Source organism: Heteronotia binoei, chromosome 17 (assembly GCF_032191835.1).
Source record: "Heteronotia binoei isolate CCM8104 ecotype False Entrance Well chromosome 17, APGP_CSIRO_Hbin_v1, whole genome shotgun sequence".
NCBI lineage: Eukaryota > Metazoa > Chordata > Lepidosauria > Squamata > Gekkonidae > Heteronotia > Heteronotia binoei.
The window spans coordinates 23,706,103-23,733,606 of record NC_083239.1 but is presented as its reverse complement, the minus strand read 5'-3'; the positions used below and the strand labels follow the sequence as shown (position 1 = coordinate 23,733,606).

At 43.3% G+C, this 27,504-nt stretch overlaps 1 non-coding gene across 1 annotated transcript; it reads right to left on the bottom strand.

Moving 5' to 3' along the window:
- Positions 1–5,899: 5,899 nt before the first annotated feature.
- On the bottom strand, positions 5,900–6,023 carry LOC132586565 (U8 small nucleolar RNA). The gene has a single exon (XR_009556372.1). It is a non-coding gene; the product is annotated as a U8 small nucleolar RNA (small nucleolar RNA).
- Positions 6,024–27,504: the final 21,481 nt, after the last annotated feature.

Sequence of the window (27,504 nt, the reverse complement as noted above, 5' to 3'; positions counted from 1 at the left end):
AGGATTGGCGGTGGCTTTTCCCGCGCTGCGCACGGTGACCCGAGGGTGGCTCGGGTCGCGCGGCGCTTGCGCTGAGTCCGATACACTACACTCCTCCCCTCCTAGTTTTGGTACAACATCACATTGTATAAAGAAATGAATGTTTGTGTGGGGGGGGGGGGTTTGAACTGAGCAAAACCTTCAATATGAGTTTTTCTTTCTTGGCAGAGAACAGACAAGAGGAGGGAAGTTAATTCAGTTACTTTCCAGTCTCACCTTAGCCAAGGCTAGGATTCAGTTCTTATTGAAGGCTGGAGGTGTTCCATCAGTAAAAGTTTTTGCCCCTGCAAATATTAGATTTTGAGGTACAGGAGAAGATGCTCTCATGAGAATAATAGCTGTGGATCAAGAACATTTGAAATCAGAATACATTGATTACTGGTTATGGATATTTATTTCAAGGTCTGGGAGTGGCGATTTGAAAAGACTGTTGTATTGGGTTGGACTTATCAGCCACGTGTTGGACTTATCAGGAATTTTTCTGAAGAGCAGTACTCTGCTTGCGTCATGTCACTTTGTTCGTTAGTGGGTAGTTATATTGGAACTTTTGAGATGTATTGTGAGCACTGTATTGTAATATTTTGATATTGATAATAATATAAATATTGCATTATAAATATTGTATAAGATAGTAGTTGTACAGTGTCTTAGGGAATTGTTATTGGAGCTGGGGATTTCTTGATTGTTGTTTCCTGTGTGCCCCAGTTTTCCCGTTGTATTTTTTGATTTACCCTATTAGAAATGCTGTCAGGTAAGAGAGGATGGAAAGATCAAGCCCCCACCCTCTTCCTGGGAAACATAGATCTGGAAGAATTAAATACCAGAAGGACTTCAGGAAGAAACTCCTGGAGTCCTCAGGAAAAGTTTCTTTGACCCAGCCTGACCTGGTCAGTGGGAGGAGAAAGAGAAGTGATAAAACTCCTGGGAGCAAGAAGGAGGATCTCTTTGGTCCTGATATCATCAAGGCAGACAGAACTCTTTCCTGAGGTCTGTGAGAGGCAGCCATTGCCATGTGCCGGCCTGCACACCTGAGAGAGGCTTGAAGGTAATGGTGCCCTATAGAATATCTGTAACTTTCTAAGCGAGGAGCCTGCCTTATATTTAACATCTGCTAGGGCATGTATAGAGGGAGGGACAGATGAATTGTGTTTTACTATGTTCTTTTGAATCCTTTGCTCAGTCTGGTGCTGTGCTAAAAGTATACTTCTGAACATTTTCTTCTTAATAATATAACTTTTGATCCTGCTAGGGGTTCTCTTTCCTGCACAGATATGGCTGCCAAGCTCCCGTTGGGGGCGGAGAATCACTTGGTCTGGAGGGCCTTAACCCGCCAGCAGGGAGCAGGCTGCCAGGGGGATCCAGCTCCCGAAAAGCCTTATCGCCACATGCATGACATAACCTGGAAGTGACATCATCGTGCCAGAGACACTCTAGGAATTGCATCAAAACTCTGTGATACCATATCCTAGAGCACCCCCAGTGTGACACTCTAGGAATCATGGTAAAACTCTATGATACCATAGAGTTTTATCATGAGTCAAAGAGCATCCCTGGCATAATGTCCCCGGCGTGATGATGTCACTTCTGGATTATGTCATTGTACCATGCTCACTTTGCATGTGTGAGAGAGTAGTCCCTCACCACAGCAGTGGAGGGACTTGGCAACCCTATGCATAGACCTCCACCACCTTGGACACACTATTTTAAAAGGAGCACCAGGAGGGAGGGGAGGGCAGTCAGTTGGCAAGTGGCCATTGCCCCCAATAAACTGTCGCTATGGTAAGCAAACTTTGGGTAGTGGGAGACTCAGAGGCAAGGCCTCAGAACTTGGAAGGGTAGCTGGGACTCAGAATTCCCAGTGGGCAGTTCCTACAAAGGTCAGGTGGTGATAACAGTTGAACAGAAAAGCCTCTCCTGGTGCTGGGAAAACCTTGGAGGGCAGGGTGGAGCAAGGTCAGCAGGTCACAGCAGGACCATTCCATCACATCTTGGCATGCAGAAGGTCTCAGGTTTACCTTGGCATTCCCAATGGAAAGGATGAGGTTGTAGGTGATGTGAAAGTCATCTGCCTGAGACTTTGGGGTGCTGTTGCCAGTCTGTAGACAATACTGACTGTGATGGCCCAAAGTTTTGATTCAGTTTAAGGAAGATTCATGTATCCTCAGGCAGTATTGGCCAACCTACCTGACCTCTGATCTGGGTGTGTGTGACTGCAATAGCCAAAGAAAGGCAACCTGGAATTCTAGAAGAGGAAGATACACTGATATATTCCTTAAAATTTGCTGAAGTCTCAGATATTAGTTGTTGTTATCCAGGAAACACGCAGTGAAGAACATGAGAGATTATGCATGCATTGCATACATCTCAACATCTGCACAATCTCAAAATACCCCATCAGTCAAGGGGACTAAGAGCTTTGTATATTTAAAGCAGAGATTTTGAAGGGTGTCCACTGTACTTGAAACTTTGCAGCAGGTACTAGATACTGTGTGGAATCTCAAAAGAGGAATTGACCCAATTGCAGTAGTTCCATTAAGAGTTTATCTGAATGTTCAGGGAAATTCATTTCTCACTCTTTCAGAGCTCCTCATTGTCTGCATTCATCACTGATTCCAGATCAAGTACCAACCTCCCCCTCCCCCCCACCCCCAAATTAAAACATCTTTAATGGCAAAATCCACAGAGGAACAGGAAGAGCTCAGGGACAACTTTGCCATGCCTCTGAGATGGCCATTGTCTGTTTTGTGATTAATAGGGACAGGCAGGCTCACCAGATAATAATCAAATAAGCCTGAAAATAAATTTCAGACTGAACCAACCTGACCGGGCCTTATGATGACTTTGCAAACATTGTTTTGTAAGAGTTAAAGTCTGGGGGCGCATTCACAGGGCCAGGGTGGAATGATGAGCTGAAGGCAGATGAAAAGAGCAAGGGGCATTGGGGTTTTCAGGGGCCACTCTGACCAAATTTGACTTCAGCCCATCTGTGGCCTCATTATAGAACAAATTTCTCTACCACCCAGTTGGCATACAGAGCACAGAGAAGGTGGTCTCCTGCCCAGTTGCTCTTAGCAAACCTGTTGTGTGGCTGTTACTAGACTTGCATTCAGCATTCCATCATAGACTCAGAGAATTTTAATTCTCTATGACTGTTCCTTGCAGATTCCCTTTTGCCCTTTCCTTAGGGACATCAGAGACCAATAGAGGATGCTGGATAAGGTAGAGACAGCTCTGATCTTGGGAAGTCTTCGAAAGACACAGGGCAGGGCTTTCATGTTGTGCTGATCTCAGTTTTTATTTTATTGGCAGTAAGGCAGGAATTTGTATCCCACAAGCATAGGGGATGGTATTGCTTTCCTCTGTAGAAGGTAGCTTGACCTCCTTACATGAACTTCCATGAAGCTGCTAGGTCAGCAAGCACCTTCTCTGCAGGATGCCTGTGTTCTCTACCTAGGACAAATGGTGCGATAGGTAAAATACATGGATCTGTGTGGATGGGTGCGGTGCATCTCTGGTTTGTCTTTTGGGCAGACAACAGATTTGCCATTCACCTTCCTGTGGCTGGTAAACTGCTGTCCTTGACTCCAGTCGCCCACCGTGGAGAACTTGAGGAGCAAGAGGAATTAGCCAATGTGTCCATGGTCTTTACCACAGTGAGTAGGAGAAATTCCTTGGGCATTACCTGGAAGTGATGTCACATCCCCCCGTAATCCACCTCCCTGAAGCCCCACCTTCAAAATCTTCCAGTATTTGCTGAGGCAGTGCTGGCAGCCCTTTCAGAGGACTACACTGAGGGGGCTTTTGACCTGTTTCCACCTCTGTCATATGCCACTCATTGAACTGATTCTTGTTTGCACACCATTTTTCACTTCATGCAGATGCATGACTCCAGCTCTGAGGGAAAATAATTAAGAAGTGTGCCCTGCAGATGAGCTTCACAACTCTCTGTTTGGTGTAGGGTTACCAGATCCCTCCTAGCAACTGGTGGGGGATGGGAAGACTTACTAGGAGTGGGAGGGAGTTTCAGGCTGTGTTGCTGGCAATGTGGTGACATCACTTTTGGAGTGTACCAAAACTCACATAATCAAGTCAGCCTGTCCCATCAATGCTCTGTTATTTGGGCAAAACCTCTATGGTAAAAACCACTTCTACCATAGAGTTCAGCCCAAAGTCCAGAGCATCGCCCAAATGTTGCTGATGTGATGACATCACTTTTGGTAGATGCCAGAAGTAACTTCCACATTGTTGGCAATGTAGCCTGCCCCCCCTGCTCCTGGCAAGTCCCCACCACTGGCCAGCTGATTGGCAGCATATTTTGCTTGTTCTGGCAGAGCCTTATGGGAGCTCCTCTCCTTTCTCTGAACTTTGAAAACAGGAGACCATACTCGGCAGAGATTATCCTATTCGCTTTCCTTGAAGCAGTTTAGCCATTCTATACATTCAGAGCTGGATATTGGCAGAATAAAAGATGCTTCCTGCAGACATTCTCTGGGGGGACTTGAGAAAAGGGGAATTTAATCCACGTTCTACAAATGTGTAATGAAAGGGAAGTGCTTAAAAAGAGGCTGACATATGGAGGACATCTCTAGAATTATTCCTGGAGAAGAAAGGTGATCTTGCCCAGCATGTGTCTGATAAGCTACAGGCTGATTACCCATCTGTCTGGCACTTGGGACCACCAGGTAGAAGCAGGTGGTATATACACTGTGGTCTCACCATTTGTGGAAGCTGGGAGCCTTTATTTGTTATGAAAACTTAGAGGCCACCTCTCCAAAGACCTGCACAGAGCGGTTTATGACAATAAACAATGCCATAAAACAAGCCACTAAAAACAAGGCAGGCAGAACAGCAGCACAAAATGTATATCAAATGATCTAAAATCAAATAAACAAAATTATCCCCAGGCCGGAAGCAAACTATGAAACCTAAAACAAGGGTCCCCCAACATGGTGCCCATGCATGGCTTTTTTTTGTAGCAGGAACTCCTTTGCATATTAGGCCACACACCCCTGATGTAGCCAATCCTCCAAGAGCTTACAGGGTTCTTAGTACAGGGCCTACTGTAAGCTCCAGGAGGATTGGCTACATCGGGGTGTGTGGCCTAATATACAAAGAAGTTCCTGCTGCAAAAACAGCCCTGTGTTCATGGGTGCCTTTTTTGGCACCTACTAAGAGTGGAGCAAGGGAGGGTTTTTGCCAGCAAAGCTTTTGAACGGCTATCAGAGCTCTCTAATAGGCTGTGCAGATTTTTTTAAAAAATGTCGCTTTGTCAGCAGCTGCCTCCACAGCACAAAAATCTTCACTGTGTGACTGAAGTAAAGCTACGGCAATCATCCGGTAGCTGGATCTACCTCCTATGGCAGCTATTTTGTGGCTGCGCCCACCATGCTTTGTCAGAATTCCAAAGGTAGGCACCTGCAAGTCAAAAAAGGCTGGGACCCCCTGATCTAAGAGACAAACCTCTAAACTAAAGAAGACTATGCTGTTGAGTCACAGCTGACTCATGGCTACCCCTTCCATGGAACGTTCCAGGTAAGAAATGAGCAGAAGTGGTTTGCCTGTATCTTCCTCTGCATAGCAATCGCAGTCCTCCTTGGCGGTCTCTCATCCAAATACTGACCATGGCTGACCCTGTTCAAGACTCAACCCCCTGACAAGCTCAGGCCAAATTGAGGTGCTGCTTAGTTAAAAACCTGGAATGTTCTAGCCTACAAGAAAGTAAAACAAGGGCCAGGTGAGACTCCTGGGGGAAGGCATTCCAAAGGCATCCTACCTGGTACTATACATGCCCACAGGGCTTTTTTTGGTAGAAAAAGCCCAGCATGAACTTATTTGCATATTAGGGCACACCTCCTGGCCACACAGAAAACAGCTAGCCAGATGTTGCTGGGCTGTGGCATCTCATCTCATCTCATGTGCCAACAACATTCATCATGTGCTGTTCTCCCAGAAGATGAACAGGTAAGGATATATCTCACTGATGATCTTTTCAGGAATTCTGAAGCAAACACTCACCACAGAGTAAGCTCTATTGACATCTTTGGGACATTTAGGATTAGAATATTTGTGTATTATCCTGAAGTATGTTATCTAATCAAATAATAATGGTTGTTCAGGAGCTTCCTTTCTTCTGGTTTGGCCCAGCCAGCCTCTGAACAAGCAGGATACTAGAAAGAAAGACTGGACGTTCTGATGTCTCATGATTCCAAGCTAGCAGAAGGTTCATGTTGTCTTCTCCCTGTCTTCTGCCACCACTGGGATTGGTCAGTAGCCCTTTGCCATATCTGTTGTGGTCCAGAGGTGGGCTTCATTCAGACATTCTAACAATTGAGACCACCAGGATTCAGGTTACTAGGGCTGCCAGCCTCCAGGTGGGGCCTGGAGATCTCCCGTTTTTACAACTGATCTCCAGCTGGCAGAGATCAGCTCTCCAGCCTCTCCTGGAGAAAATGGCCACTTTGAAGGGTGAACTCTATGGCATTGTACCACACTGAGGCCCCTCCCTTCCCCAAACTGCACCCTCTCCTTGATCCACTCCCAAAGTCTCCAGGTATTTTCCAACATAGACCTGGCAACCCTACAGGTTACTAACCTCAATTTGGCCTGAGCTTGTCAGAACTTGACACCTGTGCAGGGTGTCAAGTCAGCAGAGTCAATAACCGGTTGTTTGTTGATACAAAGAAACTAGTTTATTGCTACAGTTACTTGAGGCAAAGCCAGCATTGAAAGACTAAAGAATATACCTTGATACATTGCATTTAAGGGGGCACTTCTGAGGAATTCCTAAGGGTGGGGGGATTATGTAGGGCACATTCACACATTGATGTTACCAATTCGTTTCCAGGCTGATGGCCTTGATCGTCCCGAGCTCTCGACTCCCTCCTGAGAGCCAAGCCTGAGAAGGCACAGATAAGGCTTTCACATCTTTCCATTTCAAAGCAAAACTATCCACTACAGGAAGGAGGGGATGGGAAAGGTTTGAGCTAGCAGCATTTGGTTAAACTTTGGGTTCTATCCAGGATGCTCTCTGACTGAGCCAGAGTTTACAGACAGACTTGACACAGGGTCAGCCATGGTGCGGCCTGAATATATCATGGATTTACAAGTAATCTCCAAACTACAGAGACCAGTTATTATTGCTTTAGATATTATTGCTCTGATGTTTATAGCAGACATTAAGACCATGGCTTAATTAATATAAATTATATTAATTAAGCTATGGTCTTAATGTCTGCTGCTGCTTTATTTGCTTTAATCTGCCAATTTAATTTTATGCTTTTATTGATAAATTGTTCCATTGCTACAATTACTATGATTGTGAGCTACTGCAAGAGCTTTCAAACTGAGAATGTAGCATGTAAATATTTTTATTGAATAACTAACTGGGAGAAAGAGGGAAGGCACCATGATATAGCTCGATCTTGGCGGATCTTGGAAGCTAAACAAGGTTGGTATATGGATGGGAAACCACCAAGGAAGGCTCAGCAGTGGGAGGTAATGGCAAACCACTTCTGCTTTTCATTTGCCTTCAAAGCCCATTGCTGGGGTTGCCATATGTGGGTTGCAACTTGACAGCCCATAGGTCAGATTCCCCACCTTTTTGAGCCTGTGGCCGCCTTCAGAGTTCTGGCACAGAGTGGTGGGCGCAACCCCAAAATAGCTGCCATACAGTGGCTGCTGCAGGAGGTGGAGCTAGTCACAAAATGGCAGCCACAATTCATGTTCAATAACATGGTAAAGATCTTTGTGTTGTGGTGGCAGCTGCTGCCAACGCAATGGAGTTTTTTTGGTATTTTGTATTTGTGTGTGTGCATGTGTGTGGGAGAACCAGGTTTGATTCCCCATTCCTCCACGTGCACCTGCTGATGTGACCTTGAATTAGTCACAAGTTCTCACAGAGCTTTTCCTCTCAAGAGCAGCTTCTGTCAGAGCTCTCTCAGCTCCACCTACCTCACAGGGTGTCTGTTGTGGGAAGAAGAAGGGAAAGGAGATTTTAAACTGCTCTGCAACTCCTAGTGAAGGGCGAGGTATAAATACAGTCTCCTCCTCCACTACTACTACTACTATGTCTTCATCTTCTTCTTCCCTTGAAGTCATATCAACCTCTGGTGGCTGACTCCTACTGGGGGCCTGGAGAATATTCAGAGAGGTGGCTGAATAGAGCTGTCCCGGCTTCCTGACTGGGTATTTCAAGGAAGTCGACCCTGCTTAGCTTCCAAGATCTGACAAGATTATTGGGCTTGCCTGGGCTATCCATGTCAGAGCCCAAAACAATGTTTATAAACGTCTGCACAGCCAGCCTTGTCTCCTGTGCATATGTTTAAGCCTTGCTGGGAAAAAGCCCACTTCGCCCCACCCACTTTCTAAAAATGCTTGGTGAGCACAAGGGAAAGTGTCAGTGGGTGCCACAGTGCCAATCAGGACCTCATTGTGGACCACTGCTTAGGTACATATAACTGGAAGATGCTGGTTCTGGACAAGTCAAAATTCTAAGAAGATACCATTGGATTGTTTCATAGCTATTGCCTCTTCCACATAAACATTACACTTTTCTAAGATGTTGCAGGCAATATCTAAGGAAAGGTTGTTAAAATTACCTCTGTTCTTTGGGTTGTGGGGTTATTCTTAATCACTGGCATTACTGTTTATGAAGTATTGAATCCCAAGTATTATGTAACAGAAATCCTGAAGAATAATTACACTTTTCAGAACTTCAGAGAACAATTTGCTAAGTCAAGAGTTCAAAGTGTTACCAAAGTAATCATTTGTTGCAACCGATTTCTTAACTTTTCTCAGATGATTTTAACAATTGAAAAATTTCACCGGCATTCATCACACAACCTTATTGATGTGAAGTGCTGTGTGACAAGTAAATCTCTTACCGATTTGATAAGCACTTTTAGGTTGGGTTGCTCTAACTAATTATTTGTGATTCTAATTATTTGTGATTCATGTTTTATGCTCTCTTTATGTCTTTGTGACTGCTCATAATGGCCTTTTGGCCACATACAATAAATGCTACATCCTGCCTTTTTGGTCAACTTGAGCAAAAAGAACAGCGCCCACATGTCATTGCAGTATTTCTGACTGAGGTAGGACTTGGGAACACTATGGGATGAATTAACTTGATTTTGGTTGCCAGTGACACATCTTTACCCCTAAGAATCTTTTCTAGTTTCTTCAAGCCTGCCTTTTCCAGTTTCAATCTCCTTCAGGAGTGGCCTGTTCACTAGGCAGCCTTAGGTGGCTGCCTGGGGCATGGCCTTGAGGGGGCGCGTGTTAGGCCCTCCCACCCATCTTCACCTCCGCGGCGAGAGAAATAGCCAGGCTCAGCCATGAAATGGCAGGGCGCCTGCGCCTCAGAGTGCACTGCCAGGCTGCCATCGCTCTGCCTTGTGTATGAGACATGGGAGGCAGAGCTACGGCAGCCTGGGGATGCACCCTCTATGATGCAACCATTGTGCCACACAGCCACTGCGGTTGCCCTCACTGGGGGCAGGGTGCCTTGCCTACGGTGCCAGCCATGTCTCAGCACCCAAGAGCCACCACTGATCTGCTTTCTTGGTGGCAGTCTTACTTTTGGTTGATGATGGAGCGAAGGAAAAGACCATTTTGAACAATTTCAGTTTCTTTGTCATCAGCCTTAAAGTTGTGTAATTGGACTTGGTAGTTCAGGGACATTCTAGCTGCTCTCTAGTCTCAGCCAAGAAGAAGCACTGTCTCTTTGAAGGAAACTGGTGCTTCTAAGTAGGGGTATGACCACACCAAGCAATTAGCCTGGTGTGATGGTGGCGCTATCAAACATACTGAAGAACAGTGTCATTGCCTGCCAGTTGATTTTAAAGCTGCAGGTTGCCATCTAGATTTAATGGCCAAGGTTAGCCACATCACCTTTGTGCATGTGTCCAGTGATAAGTATCAAGTCACAGGTGATGTGGAAGTCCTCTGTCTCAGACCCTGGAGAACGACTGCCAGTATGAGCAGTCAACACTGACCTTGAAGGACCAAGGGTCTGACTCAGTAGAAGTCACCTTCATGTGTGTTCATGTGCCACCTTAAAGAGAAACAACATCGTATCCCAGCAGAGTCCACATTTTCAGATGCGTTCATGAAAAACTCCATGAAAATGTATGCTGGAATATAATTTTTAAAGTCTTTACAATGTGACTTGATTAGTTTATTTTTCCTGTAAGGTAGGATAGGCTGAAAAGACAGTGACTGACCCAAGTTCACCAAACAAGCTTCAGGGCACAGTGGAGATTTGGATCCAGGTTCCCTATTGGGTTGCTAACTCTGGGTTGGAAAATTCCTGGAGATTTGGGGGTGAAGCCTGGTGAGGCTGGAGTTTGAGGAAGAAAGATGTCTCCATAGGTAAGGTTGCCAAGTCCTCCCTGACCACTGGCAAGGTGTGTGTGTGGGGGGGTAGGTTGCCAGTTCCATGTTGGGGGACTCCTGGAGATATGGAGATGGAGCCTGGGGTGGACAAGAACCTCAGTGGGGTACAGGGCCATAGAATCCACCCTCTGAAGCATTCATTTTATCCAGAGGAACTAATCTCTGTAGTCTGGACAGGAGCTGTAATTCTGGGGGATCCCTAGGTCCCACTTGGAGGCTGGGATCCCTATTAGCAGGGTACAATGCCTTAGAGTGCACTTCCAAAGTAGCCATTTTCTCCAGGGGAAGTGATCATTGTTGTCTAGAAATCAATGGATGTATAAACAAATTTATTAGTAACATATGGTAGCAGAATTATATCTACAACTTATAAAGAGCTTAAAATAACATTAAAAAAATCGTTCTACCCCATATCTTACTTTCCTCCCACCCCTCCCTCCGTTACTTGACCCCCGCCAGTGTTATTTTTTTAAAAAAAAACAAATATTAAGGTACCCTTAACTATAAAAATCTTAATCATCAAAAATTGTCCAATGTCCTTTTATTTTCCACTCTTTCTCTACGTATCTTCTAAATTTCTTCCACTCCGCATTAAAAAGTTCTAAATCATAGTCTCTTAGTTTTCTTGTTAATTTGTCCATTTCACTCCATGACATAACTTTTGTAATCCAGTCCCATTTTTCTGGTATTTTTTCTTGCTTCCATAACTGCGCATACAATGTCCTAGCAGCTGAGAGCAAGTACCATATTAAAGTTCTATCTTCTTTTGGAAATTTTTCCATTTGTAATCCCAGCAGAAAAGTCTCTGCCTCTTTGTTGAATTCATATCCCAGAATCTTAGAGATCTCTTGCTGAATCATCTGCCAAAACATTTTGGCCCTTTCACAAGTCCACCACATATGGTAGAAAGAACCTTCATGTTTTTTACATTTCCAACACCTATCTGGCATCTTATTGTTCATCTTTGCTAATTTTTTTGGAGTCATATACCATCTATACATCATCTTAAAACAGTTTTCTTTAATACTATGACATGTTGCGAGTTTCATAGAGTTCTTCCACAAATACTCCCAAGATTCCATCTTTATTTCTTTATTTACATTAATTGCCCATTTTATCATTTGAGATTTCACTACTTCATCTTCTGTAGACCATTGTAAAAGTAATTTGTATACTTTTGAGATTAATTTCTCATTGTCTCCAAGCAGAACTCTTTCCATTTCTGTTTGTTCTTTCCTTATTCCTTCGGCTTTAATATCATTCTCCATCAAGCTTTTTATTTGTTGCATTTGAAACCAATCATATTTATAACTCAGTTCTTCTGCAGTTTTCAGTTCTATTTTCCCACTTTGTATTTTTAGTAACTGGTTATATGATAGCTGTTTTTCTTTAACTGTTTTAGCCGTTAACTTTATCACTTCAGCTGGCACTATCCATAAAGGTCTCCTCTCATCACCATATTTCTTATACTTTATCCACACATTTAGTAGACTACTTCTTATATAATGGTGAGAGAAAAGACCATCCATCTTCTTTTTTTCCGTAATACAAGTATGCATGCCAGCCGAATTTTTTTCCATGGCCTTCCAACACTAAAAGTTTTTTATTTAACAGCGTTATCCATTCTTTCATCCATACTAAACAAATTGCTTCATGATACAGTTTCAAATCTGGTAACTGGAATCCACGTCTCTCTCTTGCATCTGTCAAAACTTTCATTTTAATTCTTGGTTTCTTCCCGGCCCACACAAATTCCGAAATTTTCCTTCGCCATTTATCAAACTGTTTAGCATCTTTCACAATAGGGATGGTTTGAAACAAATACATAATCCTTGGTAAAATATTCATTTTTATTGCAGCTATTCTGCCCAACAATGACAAGTTAAGCTTGTTCCACTTTAGCATATCTTCTTCTATTTTACGCCATAGTTTTTCATAATTGTTCCTGAACAAATCAATATTTTTCATTGTTATCTCTACCCCTAGGTATTTAACCTTAGAGGCAACTTCATAACCCGTTAGTCTTTGTAATTCTTGTTGTCTATTTATCTGCATATTCTTGCACAAAATTTTTGATTTTTCTTTATTTATATAAAGTCCCGCCAACTCCCCAAACTCTTGTATTCTCGTTAATAACAAAGGTGTAGCTTGTATGGGATTTTCATTTATAAACATTATATCATCAGCAAATGCTCTATACTTATATGTATAGCCTTTTATTTGTAATCCTTCTAGATCTTTTTCTTCTTGAATCTGCATCAGTAAAATTTCAAGAGTCATTATGAACAGCAATGGCGAAAGCAGGCAGCCTTGTCTAGTACCTTTGCTGATTTTCATTTCATCTGTAAGATCTGCATTAACGCACAACCTTGCCCTTTGTTCAGAATATATTGCCTTTATCATTCTTATAAAACTTTCTCCAAGCTCCATTTTTCCATCACTGCAAACATAAAGTCCCAGTTTAAATTGTCAAATGCTTTCTCTGCATCCGCAAAGAATAATGCTACTTCTTCTTCTGGGTGTCTTTCATAATATTCTACAATATTTACAACAGTTCTAATATTATCTCTTATTTGTCTTTTAGGAAGAAAACCAGCTTGATCTTCCTTTATAAAATTTATCAGATATTGCTTAAGTCGTTCTGCCAGAATTCTTGTAAATATTTTATAATCATTGTTCAAAAGCGAAATTGGTCTATAATTTTTCACATTTGTGACGTCTCTTTCTTCTTTGGGTATCAAAGAAATAACAGCTTCTTTCCATGTATTTGGTACATTCCCTTTAGTTCTTATTACATTCATCAGCTTCTGTAATTTTGGTATTAATTCATCCTTAAAATTTTTTAAATATTTAGCTGTGTAACCATCTGGCCCGGGAGCTTTATCATTTTTCATCGCGTTGATTGCTGCTTCAATTTCTACTTTTTCAATTGGGTCATTCAAAACTTTTCTCATATTTTCAGTTAAGGGCTCAATTTTTATTTTTTGTAGATATTCGTCTATCTTTTCTCTCTTTACTTCAGCACCTTTAAACAACTTGGCATAGTACTTAAAAAATTCTCTTTTTATTCCCTCTTGAGTAACTACTTCTCTTTCATCTGTCACAATTCTACTAATTATTTTGTTTTCCCTCTTTTTCTTCAGTTGCCACGCCAAATATTTCCCCGTCTTATTTGCTCCTTCAAACGATTTCTGCTGAAGCCTTTTCAAATTCCATTCCACTTCTTTGCTTAACAAATGTCTTAATTGAGTTTGTAATATTGAAATTTCCCTTAGAGTTTTCTTTTTCCCTGGTCTTTTCCTCAACTCTCCTTCTTTTTTCTTTATTTCATTTTGAATGTCCAAAAGTTGTTTTTCTTTTTCCCTTTTATCTTTATTGTTCAAAGTAATCAACAACCCTCTCGTTACTGCTTTATAAGCATCCCAGACCGTCTGGAAGTCAATATCTTCTTTGTCATTTACTTGGAAAAATTCTTTAGTTTCTTTTCCTAGAAAAGTCACTGGGCGTTTTCGCACTGACCTTCAAGTAGCGCGACCACCCTCTTCACACTGGAGGATCTGCCCGGATTTCGCACAAGAAGCGCCGGCGCACCCAAAAGAGCCGGCTACTTCCGTCACGAAACCCGCTCAAACGGAAACCGCCAAGAAGCAGGAAAACGTTTGAGCGGGTTTCGCGACGGAAGTAGTCGGCTCTTTTGGGTGCGCCGGCGCTTCTTGTGCGAAATCCGGGCAGATCCTCCGGTGTGAAGAGGGTGGTCGCGCCACTTGAAGGTCAGTGCGAAAACGCCCACTGTTTCTTTGCTCTGTAGCAAATCTTCATTCAATCTCCATCTTCTCAGTCTTTTGGACAATTTTGTAATCCACATTATTGGGTTATGGTCAGCTCCAATTTTAGGTAGGATCTCTATCTTCCTTGTTATAAGGCCTAAATCTCTGGTTCCCCACAGCATGTCAATTCTAGAAAAAGTCTTATGTCTTGCAGAAAAAAAAGTATAGTCCCTCACTTCAGGATTAAACTTTCTCCATATATCTTCCAAATTTTCTTGTTTAACTAATTCAAAAAAAGACTTTGGCAATTTCCCTTCTTTCCCATCATTTTTTTTCCCCTCCGGATCTATCCAGTGAATTCTGAACTGTTCCATTAAAATCTCCCATTAAGAGTATTTGATCATAAGTCAACTCATCTAACTGTTGTGTAATGTCTTTTTAAAAAGCATCTTTTGCACCGTTAGGTGCATATAGTCCCAATAACAGCGTTTTTTTCCCATTTGATGTTATCTCCACTGCTGCAAATCTTCCATCTTTATCTTTAAACACCAATTTTGGCTCCAAATCTTGTTTAATATAAAAAACTACTCCCCTTTTTTTCTGCTCAGCTAACGAAAAAAATTCCCTTCCCAGTTGCTTGTTCCATAAAAATTTATAATCCTTTTGTTTGATGTGAACTTCTTGCAAACAAATTATATTACAATTTTGCTTCTTGATCCAATGAAAAGTTGCTCTTCTTTTTTGTGGTGAATTTAGTCCATTAACATTCCAAGACAATAATTTGTAATCCATCATGGTGCAAATTCTTTATTTTCTTCAAAAAATCTCCTCAACTCTCGGGCATTTGTAATTGTGACTCTCTTCCCCTGAAGTTCAAAGCTCAAACCCTCGGGGATTATCCATCTGTACCTTGTGCCATTGTCTTTCAATTTTTCTGTCAACTTTTTGTATGTTCTCCTGTCGTTTATCACTTGTTTAGGTAGCTCCTTCATAATTCTCACTCTGCTGCCTCTTACTATCAATGACTCTTCAAGGTTTTTCTTCATGATCCTTCCCACCATTTCCTTTGTCATAAATCTTACAACAACATCTCTTGGTAAATTGTTTTTTTTTTTTGGCAAAAAGCGAATTAACTCTATACATGTGATCATACATGCTTTTAGTCTTATCAGGGTCTTCATCTAAGAATTCTGCAATTATGTTTATTATATATCCTTTCAGATCACTGTTCTCTTCCTCAGTACTCCTCTCAAACGTATCTGATTTTCCATTAATTTGCAGTTGTGGATAGTCACTTTTTCTTGAACTTTCAACAAGGTGGTATCATGTATTTTAACTTTCTCTTCCACCTCCTGCACTTTCTTAGCTGTTTCCCTAATTCTATCTTTGAGCTCATCCACTTCCTTTTTAATCACTGTGACAAGTTCTTCCTTCATTTCTTCCATCATTTTCTTAACTCCTTTCATAATTCTGGCTTCCATAGCCTCCATTTGGTCCTGCATTTTTTCTAATGAAAGGGCCCTTGTTCGGGGCTGCCTGGGCTCAGACATTTAAGCCAAAGACAAAGGAATAAAAATACCAAAAATTTCCGTTTCACCAATCTCAGGTTTAACTACCAAATTCAAAAGGTCTAAATTTCCTCTCTTAGTTAAACTTTATTCTGTTTTCTTCTGAGCTTCCCAGGCCCAGATATGAATTTTTAAAGATTTTTTTTCCTTTAAAAAAATGACAAAATTTTTGACCTCACCAAACTGAAATCTGACAGTCGGGTTCAATAGAGTAGGGCTTGCCCTTTCCAGCAAGCCCAATTTCGCTGGTTTCTGAGCCCCCTAGGCCGAGATATTTATCAAAAAAGTCTTCAAAAATTCCAAAATGGCAGCCGCGATTTTTTCTCCTTTAAAATTTTTTTTTCTTTTTTTTCTTTTTTTTCCTCTTTTTTTTCTTGGAGATTCAGGGCAATCTCCCCACCTAGAGGTTGGCAGTGCTACTGCAAAGCCAAAATTATTGCACGTTTCACCTGCCAGGGCCAGCCCTAGACTGCCTGGCACCCTAGGCAAGGCTAACTTGTGGTGCCCCTTGCACTGATTACATCACTGTCACATGGTGTGCACCCAATTCGGTGCTCCCAGAAGGTCAGTGCCCTAGGCAATCACCTAGTTTGCCTAGTGTCAAAGCCGGCCCTGCCACCTGCTCCAAGTGAATAAGTGGTCCAGCCTGTGTGAAACCCACCAGCGCAGTCTTACCAAGAATGGATAAAGATGGAGAGGGAGAAAATGAAATGCTGACTGTTGAACTGTTAATCCATAGTGTCTTTTCTGTTGTGCTGATTTTGATGTTCTTCCACTTCTGTTTTCATCAAGGGGGCCAAAAATGCTTATTATTTATTTGGAAAGTGCCGGGATCAGAGAGGTGAGACGACCTCAAAGCCTGGAGAAAAAGTGTTTGTCCAAGCTATCTTTGCAAAAGCAGGATGTCTAAAGGGGCTATCAGTTTGTTACCAAGGCAACGTGCACAGGTGGTGAATAAACCTGGAATGAACCCTAACCCAAATCCAGTTACATCTGGCAGGCAAAGTTCTCTAAGCAGAAATTGCATTGGGATAATCTTGTAGCACAGACATGAATAGGGGCTTTAGGTGAGCTGTTAACCCAAAAGGAAATGCCCAGTCACGGCTGGAGGGACATGTTGCCCTAGGCAGATTTTCATCTGCAAAGAGCAAGCTCTTTATGCCCACTGACTCTCCTTTGAGGATCTTGTGCACCGGGGCGCCAGTGAGGATGTCCTAAAAGGAAAGAACTATAGAGCCGCTATCCTCCAAGTGCATCTGCAATGACAAATTCTTTTAGTTTTTCACCTGATGATATTTTGTTTCCTCACCATCTCTCTCTCTACTAATACAAAAAAAAGGAAATAGTATTAACGCATTTGATTGTCCTCTCCTGAAAATTCTTGATCTGATTAGAAGTGGCAGATTACAGAAAACCCAAGCAGGAGGAAATATGGAAAATAATAAACATGAAAAGCGTGAGATGAAGGGGTTAGAGGGGGGAAGGCAGGCAGGCAACTTCTGTCTCTGGGGCTTCTGATTCCTCACAGAAGGAGGCATTTTCTTTTCTTTGCTTACTGCCCGGCTCATGTATCAGATTAAAAATTCACTCTGATTCCCACCTCTCTCTCACCTTTTCGCTGTGGAATAGATTTGCCCCATAGTTAAGGCCTGATTTTACTCCAGAGTTTTTTCAAGCTTGATAAAGAATCTCCCATTCTGGGGATGAAACAAACACAACAGATGCTGGATGTGAATTCAGTGTTCTCTTTAAATGCATGGATCACCCTTATTTATGGCTTACAATAATATATCCATGAAACTACTTGTGGGAGAGGAGCCTGTTTTATGCAATTTGTCACTGGCTGAATGTAAATCCCATGTAATACTGGAAATTCCCACTCTAAAGGATATCAAGTGGACCTAGGATTTCACTACCTATCCCAGCTGCCTGCATAATAATTCTAAGTTCTGGGCTTTAATTAGCTGTCAGTGGTGCTAAATTTGCACCCCATTCCCTAGTAAGCCAGCTAAATTCCTTTCTAAGCATTCAGCACCCTTAATTTTTTTCCTTTATGTGCACTGGGTAGGGTTGCTACAACCTCCAGGTAAAGTCTGAAGTTCTGAAATAACAGTGGATCTATGGACGACAGAGTCAGTTGTCCTGGAAGGAAGGGCAGATTGTATAGTATGTCATAGGGCGTTTTCGCACTCACCTTCAGCCGGCGCGACCCCCCTCTTCACCGCGCAGGATCTGTGCGGATTTCGCACTAAATGCCGCGGAGCAGCCGGAAGAGCCGGAAACTCCCGTCGCAAAAGCCGCGCAAACGGAAACTGCTTTTTGGCGGTTTACGTTTGAGCGGCTTTTGTGCCGGGAGTTTCCGGCTCTTCCGGCTGCTCCGCGGCATTTAGTGCGAAATCCGCGCAGATCCTGTGCGGTGAAGAGGGGGGTCGCGCCGGCTGAAGGTGAGTGCGAAAACGCCCATAGAGATGGCCCAGGCTAGCCCAGTCTTGTCAGATCTAAGAAGCTAAGCAGGATTGGCACTGGGTAGTACTTGGACGAGAGACCACCAAGGAAGATTAGGATTGCTACACAGAGGCAGGCAATGGCAAGCCACCTCTGAACACCTCTTGTTTTAAAAACCCCAAGGGTTTGATGTAAGTTGGGTGTGACTTGATGGCATATTCCATCACAGCCAAAGGTATTACATCCCTGCAGAGCTTTCTCCCCTCTCCAAACTCTACCCTTTACAGGCACCACTCCCAAATCTCAAGGAATTTCTGAAAGCAGACTTGGCAACTTTAGTACTGGGTTCCCTGCCACAAATGAACCATTACTAAGTCTCCTCTGGGCACCAGCAGGCGATGGGGGAATAGGATGGCCAGATTCAGATTGAAAAACTCCTGGAGATTTGAGGATGGAGCCTGAGGACAACAGGGAGCTTTGTGGTTACAATGCCACAAAGTCCACCCTCCAAAACATCCAGTTTTTTCTAGGGAAACTGATCTCTGTAGTATGGAGATGAACTGTAATTCCGGGGGATACCCAGGCCTCACCTGGAGGCTGACATCCCTACAAGCCAGGTTCCCCAGCATCATACTGTGAATCCAACCCTCAAGGTAGGATCAGAACAGTGCCTTCCAATCCCAGTCCTGAAAGGTGATCCAGAAGGATACCATGATCAATGGTATCAAAAGCTGCCAAAAGGTCCAGGAAAATTAACAGGATTGTGCTCTTGCTGTTCCATCTTCAGGCGTTTGTCATCCACTAGGATGTCCAAGGCTGTTTTGATCCCATAAACAGGCCTGAAACCAGATTGGGATGGATCTAAACAATCTGCTTCATTCAGGAATCTCTGAAGTTGGCCACCCACCACTTGTGCAGTCCTCTTGTTCAAAAACGGTACATTGGAGACTCCATGGTCATATTCAACACTCCTGGGTCCAGAGTAGATTTCTTTAGGAATGGATGCTCTACTGTCCACTTCAAGCTGTGTGTGTATGTGTGTGAAGGAGAGAGACAGAGAGAAAAGGGAGGCAGGAAGCAAAGCACCACTGAGGGAGCTGGGGAAAAGGAGGGTACTATATGACAAGACAGGTGTGACCGCACCATCTCTCAGCATTCACTGTCTCCTGGACCCGCACCCCCCCACAGATCTAAGCAACTAGAGAGGCAAGGGTCATACAAACAAGTAGTAGGTCTCAAACGATCAAGAATCCTGTCTACATTCTCAGACTGTACATAGGTATCCCATGCAACAGAACAAATTGACACCCTGGGACCATCCAATCCTGTGGCTGCTAATGTAGAGTTAGACATAAGGTATGTAGAGTTAGATGTAAGATGTTTTAAGTGTTTGTTCAAAATATGTACAATGTGAATGCAATAAACAGAGGCCAGTTGCAGGGACCCCAAAAGTATATATTTCTGGGTTTGCTGCTGTGTAATGTGGATGAGGCCCTGACTTTGATAGCCCAGGCTAGCCTAAATTCATTACATCTTAGAAGTTAAACCAGGGTTGGCTCTGGTTAGTATTTGAATAGCAGACCACAAAGGAATTTGAATAGCAGACCACAAAGGAATGGGAGACCACCCATTCAATAGTATTTGAATACTATTTGAATACTATATTCAATAGTATTTGAATAGCAGACCACAAAGGAATGGGAGACCACCAAGATTATTATGCAGAGGCAGACAATGGCAAACCACCTCTGTTTGTCTCTTGCCTTGAAAACCCTTGTGACAGACTGTGCTGTAAAAGCTCATAAGTGCTGTTTAAACATGTGAAGGACTGTGAAAGGTTAATACTGGAGGTGTGCAATTTTTTCCTCTGTATTGTTTTATTTGGGTCTATTGGACCTGAAAAAAATTCAGGGTTCCCGGGAAAAACCCAGATACCAGCAGAAGTAAAGTATTCAGATCAGGGATTCTTTGGAAACCCAGAATTTTTTTTAGAGTCCAATAGACCTGAACTGGAAGACACAGAGAGGAAAAAACAGCAGGAACGCTGCAAAAAACAGCTGAGAGGTGGCTTAGCTGGGGCTCTCTTGGGGAGCCTGGTTTTAACTGAACTGCCCAACAAAGCCTTCAAAGCAGCTTATCCTGCAGGAAGAAGAACTCTCCCCACAGGCTCAGCTGGGGCTCTCTTCAAACAGCCCAGAAGAGCTCCAGTGGGGAGAGTGCCCCCCTCAACAGTTTTGCAGGCTGTCTTCTGCAGTCCCTTAAAACCACCCTATTTAAAGGAATTGCAGAAGAGAGCCCCAAAACAGCTGAGCTGCGGGAGCAATTTCTCCATCCCCTCAGCTGTTGTTCCAGGTTTTCTGGTAATTAAAAAACATATCCGAGATTTGGGGAGGATTTCTCTGTTCTCCTGAAAAATCGCAGATACATTTGGGATGATGAAATATACCTGGAAAATACTGATAAAGTATTTTTCAGGTATATTTTTGTTTTGGGTAGACCCAGTCATACCCCTAGTTAAAATCTTACAGAGCCAGAAAGCTTGAGTGACAGGCAGCTCAAAGGGTTTTTATTGGTTAGTGTCTGTTGAGCAGAAAGACTTGGGAACTAATTGCTGGAGAGAGCTCAGTTTAGCTCTGACTGAGAACTAGAACAGTTTAGCTCTGACTTAGGAGAGTGTAGCACTGACTGAGCAAAGTTTCACATTGACTGAGGACTGGGAAGGTTGGCAAGGAGGAGTGAGAGGATTGCTTGAAGACCCCCATTTGGGTCAGAAAAAGGGATAGATCTTCTAGTTAGACAAGTGATTCCCTGCCCAGCTGAAAAAGAAGACAGCTCAAAGAGTGGAATGATCCCTGGTGTGTTTAGAGAAGGAATTTGGGTACTTGGTAGTGTACACCTGCCTTCTGAAACCTGAAGAGTCAGTTAAACTCAAAGTGAACTGGGGTGTTTAGGAAACACTGAAACCAAAGCCTCTCACCTCTAAGATAGGGTATTAAACAAATGGCCTGTGGGACAGATCCAGCATTCACAGGGCTCAGTTCTGTCCCATGGCCATGAGCAACTTCCTTCTCCTGCTTCCTTTTCCAGGGCTGTTGCTGCAGTCATATAGTACCCTCCTTTTTCCCAGCTCCCTCAGTGGTGCTTTGCTTCCTGCCTCCCTCTTCTCTCCATCTCGCTCTTTCATATACATACACACACAGCTTCCCCAGTGGCTGCTTCCTGCTTCATGTGGGTGAGATACCATCACAAACGGGACCAGAGAGGGCCTTCTACTGACCGTCGCCACTCTGGTAATGGTCTGTCTGGGAAGGCCCAGAGCATCCACCCAACCCCTGTCTTTCTTCTCAGCAAGCATCTTTTATCTGTGGCCAAAGAGGCGTGTAGACCCAGGCGCTATAACTACAAAAAGTTTATTGTAAGAGCTCAAGAACAAACAAGTGGGTTGTAACTTTTAGTGCAAAAGTGAACATGGAAACAGTAAAGGTAGTACAAAGCATAATAAAAAAGCCCTGAAGCAACTAACTATATGTTCTCTTCCTCTAATTCCAACTGACTCGCTACTCTCCGGATGAGGGAACCCTCCTAGCTGCAGCATCTTTCTAACTCAGTCTTTTTCAGAGAGAACAACCCTCCCTCTTTAGCTGGGCCTTTTATTTCCTTCCTTCCAGGCCCCACCCCTCTGGTTTCCACATGGCGAGTTTTCCCTCCAGAACTGCTGCCCACCCAATCAGAGGGATAGAAGGAATCCTGAGAAATGTTAGCCCTGTAGCTACTCTGATACTGGGTTCCCTGGAGCCTGTAGGCCTCACTAGGTCTAGGATCATGATAGATACAAAGACAAGCCCCACCCCCCTCTGTCACAGACCCCAACCCCCACAGAGTTTCTGCTTCCTTTTCCAGGGCTGCTCTTCCTCCTTTGGGAAGAAAAAAAGGGGTAGGAAAAAGAGATAGAGAACAGTTGAATCTTGTGACAGCTTTAAGACCAACGACATTTTATTCCAGGTATAAGCTTTAGTGCACAAGCACACTTCTATGGAGGGAGGGAGGTGGATGGATAGGTGGATTCTTCTGACAAGCACAATGTACATTGAGGAAATTATTTTGGCTTATTGTGAAAAGCTGTTTAAAAAAAAGATTGAATTTCTCTGTTCCTATCTGGATTTAGAACACTTGGATCTGGATTAGAACACTCGGATTAGTCCTTATATCTTGGAGAATGGAGTGATTTCAGATGCCAAATGATAATAGCACACATTGGTAATGAGGCAGGAAGCCTGGGTCTCAATTTAGTCCTGGAGGATGCATTGTCTCGAGTTTCATTATCAATTGCAATTCAGTAGTCTCTCTTTCTAATCTCCTTTTGGAATTCCTTTGTAAAAGCACTGCTACTCTTAGGTCAGCAGTGGAATGTTGTGTTTTCTAATGTCAGACTTATGTCCATTTATTCTTTGCATCCTCCCAGACAGAACTGAGGCCTAGGTTTCCTGCCTCATTACCAATGGTGGTATCTCCTGCCTCTGCATATCACATGTAATCCAGTCACTTGCTATTGCCATTCACTAGCTATTGCCATTTGGCATCTGTTATCAATTTTATAACGTTTATATCTCCAGTATCTTGTGTTACATTTTATGGTATGCATGCCCCAGCCCAACAAAGTGACATTTATGTCAGATCTGGCCCTTGAAAAAAATGAGTTCAACACTTCTGTTCTAAGACTTTGTGAAAATCTTTAAACTTTCACTCTAGGAACATATAAATATGAAATTACTAAGAGAGCCAGTTTGGTGTAGTGGTTAAGTGTGCGGACTCTTTTCTGGGAGAACCGGGTTTGATTCTCCACTCCTCCACTTGCACCTGCTAGCATGGCCTTGGGTCAGCCATAGCTCTGGCAGAGGTTGTCCTTGAAAGGGCAGCTGCTGTGAGAGCCCTCTCCAGCCCCACCCACCTCACAGGGTGTCTGTTGTGGGGGAGGAAGGTAAAGGAGATTGTGAGTCGCTCTGAGACTCTTCGGAGTGGAGGGCGGGATATAAATCCAATATCATCATCATCATCTTCTTCTTCTTCTTCTAAGTTGCCTCAGAGTTAATTATTGATTTACCTCAGACATTTTACCCCTGATTTCACCTGACCTTTCCCCCTCTATGAATAAAATATCTTATTTTTGAATGTTCTAAAGCATCTTATGTGCCATATTCAGAAGTTTAAGTTAAAAAGATGATTTTGTATTTTCCCTCAAGCTCGAAGACTGAGCCAGCATCAGAATATAATACTGTGACAGGATGGGACAGCCATACACCTTTACAAGAGAAGAAAATAGATAAAGGGGCTGCTCAGCCAGAAAGAAAGAAAAAACAGACAGAAAATCCGGTATCTGAGTGAGGGAACAGGGCTAGTCCATCATTATTCCAAAGGGATACCATAAGTAAGCTCTGATTTGATGGGGAAAAAAAGAGTGAGTGAACTAGCCTCTAGGTTTGCATTCCAAATCTGTGGAGGTAGGATTGTAAATTCACATATGCTCAGATACGCCCACAAATGCCAGTTGAGCAATGTATTGCTAAAAGGCAGTGGAATCCAACTTTCCCACAGCAGCTGAGGGGTCCATCTCTTGATTTTACCTCTGCCTCACACTGTCAATCTGACTTTAATGAGGAAAAGAGCAATATGTGGAAAGGCTGAAGCTTCCTGCTACCAAATTCTGTCCCTCATAAAGGACGTTCCCTAAGGCCTGGTGTCAGATACACTCAGTTCATCTTCAAAACCGGGGCACTGAATGAAGTACACACACGAAAACCCTTTAAAAGAGATTGGAAAGGTGGCGGTGGCAGGGGAGGGGGAAGGCTTTATCATCATCGCCTCTTTAAAAATGAATAAAATGATATTAACAGATGCTGCGCACTGTGAAGCTCCATCACAGGAGAATTATGTTGCTGTGCAGCCAATCGCCATGGCAACTTGCTTATGTGGCCAGAATAGAAGAAATGAGAAATTAGGGTTAGGCCTGGCCCTCCCAGGGGGTCCGGGATCAGCTTTCTGTCATCTAAGTGAATATCAGAAGGCGAGGGAGCTAATAGGTGTATCTACTGGAGCGGTGCTTGTGGAAGGGGCAGAACTTTTTTGGGAGAGGGAGTCAAATGGAGTGCCTTTTCCCCTTTTTTACCAGCAGAAAAGCTGCTTGAATCCAACCCAAAACAATGTATAGCTCAGTTACAGCAGCATGCTGCTGACACCCAACTCTCAAGCTATGAACAATTTTGCATAAAGGCTTCAGTATATATTTAAAAACAGGGGAAATAGCCTTGATGCTCATGGCATTCCTATGCTGCTGACTGTAAACCCCTTGCCGTAACTTTACAGCTATGGCTAGATAATAGCCTGGACTAGCCCAATCTCATCAGAGCTTGGAAATTTAGTAGTATCAGCCCTGGTTAGTGCTTGGAGAGGAGACTTCCAAGGAAGCCAGGTTGCTGTGTGGAGGAAGGCAATAGCAAACTACCTTAGTTCTTGCCATCAGAATCTTGTTTGTTTGGCAATTGCCATGAGTTGGCTGCAAGTTGACACCACACAATTATTATATAACTGCTTAGAATGGAATCAAACTAGTTCAACATTTTTTCTCTTTCTCCAGCTCCAGCTTCCAGGTGATTCAATAAAACTGAGTGGTCGACCATGGTAAAAGCTCCTGACAAATCTAATAACAATAAATGCCAGTAGAGACTGTCCATCAAAGCTGACTCTGTTCCAAAGCTGGCCCTGGAGTCAGATTGAAACAGATCAAGGGCAGATGAGTCATCCAGGAAAGCCAGGTGTTGCTATGCCGTGGCTCATCTCCAGAAAAGGTAGATTTGAAACTGACTTATAATTGGCCACAGGCTTCTCATCCTTTAACACACTGTATACTTTAGCACCCTTGGGAAAACACCCTCAGATAAAAGAAGTGTTTCATTAAAGGTTCTCTCACCATAGACTGACAAGTTGTTCTTAAACCAGGAATCAAAAATACCAAATCCAGGCTTTCATAACCTCCAGGGCTGTCAACATCCTTCACAGACAGTAAAACAAAACCATGCAAGGAAAAGACCAAGGAGCACTCCACACTCTTCTGTGCGTAAAGTACCGCCACGTTGCAGTTGACTTATAGCAACCCTTCATGCGATTCTTCAAGTTAGAGATAAGCAGAGGTGGTTAGCCATTGCCTTGCCTCTACATAGCAACCCTGGACTTCCTTGGTAGGCTCCCATCCAAGTACTTACCAGAACCCATCCTGCTTAGTTTCCAGGATCTGATGAGATTGGGCTAGTCCCATTCTCCAGGTGGGACCTGGAGGTCTCCTGGAATTACAGCTCATCTCCAAACAGAGATCAGTTCCCCTGGAGAAAATGGATGCTTTGGAGGGTGGACTGTATGGCGCTGTACTCCACTGAGCTCCCTGTCCTCCACAGGCTCCACCCCCTAATCTCCAGGAACTTCCCAACCTGGAGCTGGCAACTCTAAGTCAGGACCACCCAGATCAGGACCCACACACCTCTATTACTGCTCTATCCCCAAACTAGAACCTAAGTCACATACAAAAGAGTGCAAAAGTGTCAGAACCAATGGTTAATTCCTCCTCATTCTGGGACTCCACTCTAGGAAGTATTAAATAATAAAGCCTGATGCAATTTTACTGAAAGTAACATTTCTTTGCTGCTGTCACCAGTCACCTCATAGATTTTCAAATGAACTCTGTAGAATGCTTTGTCTGATTCAACATACACCAAACTTCAATCCACCCTCCATCTTTTGCTCTGGGCTTGTGGGGTAGGGCTCCTCCTCCCATATGGAGAGAATGGGCACTAAAGAACAACTTTGGTTATTGTCCCATTCAGTCTGGTAGTCCAGGCTGTGCCATTGATAGGTTTGCATTCTGTAGTGTTGTCTTTGGAACTATTAATTAATTAATTATATTTCTAGACTGCCCTCCCCTGTGAACAGGGCTCAGGGTGGTAGACATCAAGACAAACACAATCATAAATTAAATACACAATTAAAAACAGTAAAACACAACAGATACAACAATTTGATTAATGAGATGGTGCTAGAGAACTTCAAATTGTTACTTGTTACTTGAAGGCACTTGGGGTGGGGAGACAGAGAGAGAACCACAGTTTCCTTGCTGAGCTCCTCAGTGGAAGGACTGGATAAAAATGCATTGGTAGAATCTGAAATAATTATGAACAGCTTTAGAAATTGTCCTCTTGCAGATGATGAATAACCCCATTTGCCCGAGCAGACTTTCTGTATCTCAGAGAGCAGAGTTAAAAATGTTGCTGGTTTGCCTTTTGTTTTTAACAAGTTCCCAGGTGAGGTTGTGGAGGAGATCCAGATAACCGCCCAGTGTTTTACAAAAATCAGAAGACCATCTACTTTTCCTTACAGTGCTTTGAAGGGAATGGTGGTTCAATGCTATCTTTGTTTCAAAAAGATGTGTTGACTCCTTGATGCCTATGTATGCAGGCTGGATTCAAATACTCAGCGTTGTTTTTGAGTACAGCCACAAAAACTGATTCCCCCCTCCCCCCAGAGCAGAAATGCAGAGTCAGGAGGAGAGGCAGAGATTCCCAATGACTCAGTGTGCAACAAAGGGCCAAGCAGGGTTGAGAAGAGGGATTCCCAACCTTTTGAGCCTATGGGTACCATTGTAATTCTGACAGGGGGTAGTGGGCACAGCCACAAAATGGCTGCTACAAATTGGCTGCCACAGGAGGTGGTGCCCACCTAGGGCAGGGGATCCCCCAGTTTGGGGTGCCCCGACCTGCCAGCATGGAGCAGGCCGCTGGGGGGATCCCCACCCCCAAAGAGCAGGGCACACGGCATGATGATGTCATCTGGAAGTGATGTCATCATGTTGGGCACATTGTGCCGGAGATGCTCTGAGATTTGCGATAACTCGATCTTTCTCCTTCTTCCCAAAGACGGTGCCCCCCTCCTCCATTATTTCCAGTGGAGGAAAGACATTTAAAAGGAGCACAGTCATTTTAAATGTGATGGCTAGAGCTCCCTTTGGAGTTTAATTGTGCTTGTCACAACTTTGCTCCTGGCTCCACCCCCAAAATTCCCAGATATTTCCTGAGTCGGATCTGGCAACCATAATTGTTTTGTTAGTTATTATCTATCTTATTTTAAAACATTTTTTTAAACCAGAGAAGACAATTCCTAGTGTTTTGGAGAATTATGGATTTTTTACATTCCTGCCCTGATAGTCCAGAGTGTCACTGAGCTCAGAAACTAAGCAGGATCAGCAACGG